This window comes from Marmota marmota, unplaced genomic scaffold (assembly GCF_001458135.2).
Source record: "Marmota marmota marmota unplaced genomic scaffold, marMar, whole genome shotgun sequence".
In the NCBI taxonomy this organism is placed as follows: domain Eukaryota; kingdom Metazoa; phylum Chordata; class Mammalia; order Rodentia; family Sciuridae; genus Marmota; species Marmota marmota.
Window position 1 is genome coordinate 6,802,815 of NW_025999925.1, and position 3,299 is coordinate 6,806,113.

Genomic DNA, 3,299 nt, shown 5'->3' on the forward strand with positions numbered 1-3,299 from the left:
CTTAGCATGACCCTATCTCAAAATTTTAAAAGGATGGGGATGTGGCCCAGTGGGAAAGGGTCTCTGGGTTTCAATCCCCAGTACTGGAAAAAAAATGTTACTCAAATTTATTAACAATTTATTTTATTGAATCTGAATTCTAAATCATAGAATATCCTATACCAAAGCTAAAACAAAATTTACTATGTTTCTTCTAGTATTTTTATAATTCCAGCCTTTACATTTAGATCCTTGATCCATAGGCATTAATTTTTGTGTGTGATGAGAAATATGAATATAGTTTTCTTTTTCCAAATGACTACCCAACTGTCCCAGCACCATTCAATGAGAAGTACATGTTTGCCCCAGTGAAATGAAGTATCATATTAATTTCCAGATATACTTGGATCTATTTCTGGGCTTTTTGTTTTATTCCACTGGCCTGATTACCCATAGCATCAGATTGTCTCAGTTGTACAAACTTCAATATATGTTTTTTTTAAATGTTCAATATATGTTATTTTTAGTTCTATACAGACATCATACCTTTATTTTGTTTATTTAGTTTTTTTTTTTTAATGTGGTTCTGGGGAACGAACCCTGTGCCTCATACATGGTAGGCAAGTGTTCTACCACTGAGTCACAACCCCAGCCCTCAATATATGTTTTAATGTGCAATAGGTTCCTAAGTGACTTCTTGTAGCTCTTCACTTTTACTGCTTTCCTGGCAATTCCTGCATATTAATTTTTTCATATGAATTTTCATATCAATGTCTTCAGTTCCATTAAAAAAATTGTTGGCATTTTATTGAAATTGACTTAAATTTAAAAGTTAGTTGGTGGAGAACCAAAATCTTTGTGCTATTCATTTGTCACCCAGAAATAAGGGGGTCTTTCCATTTATTAACTTCCACTCTTGCATCTTTTAGGAGTGTTTTAAAATTGTCCTCATATTACCCTAAGTATTTTATCTTCTCTGTTGCTATTGAAATGGAACTATTTCAATCATTATACCTTTTAACTGATTATTATTGTGAACCTTAAGACCACTGATGGTTGTTAATTCTGCATGGTAATTTATATCCTGCCAATCATTGAATTTTGTTATTATTTATTAATTTAATCATTGGTTTTTAAGGGGTTTCACAGTATCTAATAATATCAGTAAAAACCATTTCAATCAGTTAGAAGATGCAAAAAATTGGGAATGAAACAAAAGAACACCCAAACCACAAGTGTATACAAAAGTTAATTACTTGGTAGTTGGGATGCTTGGAACTTGGAATATGTTTTGCATAGAAATTATGTTATACTTTGTCACCTTGTTTATATTCTGACCCACTTAAAACCTATTAGGGACATCACCCCAATTGGAGGAGGGGCAGAGCAGAGCCGCCACCCGCGCCTGCAAGGTAGGCAGACCTGCGACCGACCGGCAGAACAGGCCCAGCGGCCCACCAGCGTGGTAGACACATCACACCAATTGGAGGAAGGGCCCAGCTGCCACCCGCAAGGTAGGCAGACCGCGCATCCCGGAGAAGGGGCCCAGCGGCCCGCCAGCCTAGTTGAAAGATCACCCCAATTGGAGGAGGGGCACAGCCGCCGCCTGCGCCTGCAAGGTAGGCAGACCTGCATCCTGGAGAACAGGCCCAGCGGACCGCCAGCATGGTAGACAGATCACCCCTATTGGAGGAGGGGCCCAGCCATTGCCCACAAGGTAGGCAGACCACGCGACCCCGAGAAGGGGCCCAGTGGCCCGCTGGCATAATAGATCACCCCAATTAGAGGAGGAGCACAGCCGCCGCCTGCCCCTGCAAGGGAGACTTTGCAACAATACAAGAGCAATATAAATATATAGAGGGAAAATTCAGTAACACAAGAGTTTCACCAAGCAGAAAGAAATGTGAGCAGTATGAAAAGACAAGGAAAGAAAGGACCACAAGCAATGCAGGTCAACTCAACTTTAGAAGAGATAATATCTGCAGCAGATGGAATGTTAGATAAAGAATTCAGGATTTACATGCTTCAGATGATCTGGAGTCTCAAGGAAGACATTAGACAGCAAAATCAGACAATGAAAGATCACTTCAACAATGAATTACATAAACAAATCCAAGAAGCAAAAGATCAACTATACAGGGAAATAGAGGTTATAAAAAACAAACAGAAATCCTAGAAATGCAGGAAGCAATAAACCAAATTAAAAACTCAAATGAGAATACTACCAGCAGAGTAGAACACTTAGAAGATAGAACATCAGACAATGAAGACAAAGTATTTCAACTTGAAAAGAACGCAGACAGCTTGGCGAGACTGTTAAGAAATCATGAGCAGAACATCCAAGAAATATGGGATAACATAAAGAGACCAAACTTAAGAGTCATTGGGATACAGGAAGGAATAGAGGTCCAAACCAAAGGAATGAGCAATCTGTTCAACGAAATAATACGAGAAAACTTCCCAGACTTGAAGAATGAGACAGAATCCCAAATCCTAGAAGCCTACAGGACGCTGAATGTGCAAAATCATAAGAGATCCACACCTAGACACATTATAATGAAGATGCCCAACATACAGAATAAGGAGAGAATTTTAAAAGCTACAAGAGAAAGGAAGCAGATTACATATAGGGGTAAACCAATCAGAATAACAGCTGATCTTTCAACACAGACTCTGAAAGCTAGAAGATCCTGGAACAACATATTTCAAACGCTGAAAGAAAATGGGTTCCAACCAAGAATTGTGTATCCAGCAAAATTAAGCTTAAGGATGGAAGATGAAATTAAAACCTTCCACGATAAACAAAAGTTAAAAGAATTTGCAGCTAGAAAACCATCTCTTCAAAACATCCCCAGCAAAACATTACAGGAAGAGGAAATGGAAAATAACAATGAAAACCAACAGTGGGAGGTAGGACAGTAAAGGGGGGGAAAATAATCAAAGAGGAAAACAAACCATGTTTAGTAACAGAAATAAACACATATGGCTGGAAGAACAACCCATATCTCAATAATAACCCTAAATGTTAATGGCTTAAACTCACCAATTAAGAGACACAGGCTAGTAGAATGGATCACAAAACAAGACCCAACAATATGCTGCCTACAGGAGACGCATTTGATAGGAAAAGACATACATAGGCTGAAGGTGAAAGGTTGGGAAAAATCATATCACTCATATGGACTTCGGAAACAAGCAGGAGTGTCCATACTCATATCAAATAAAATAGATTTCAAGCCAAAGTTAATCAAAAGGGATAAAGAGGGACACTACATACTGCTTAAGGGAACCATACACCAACAAGACATAACAATCATAAA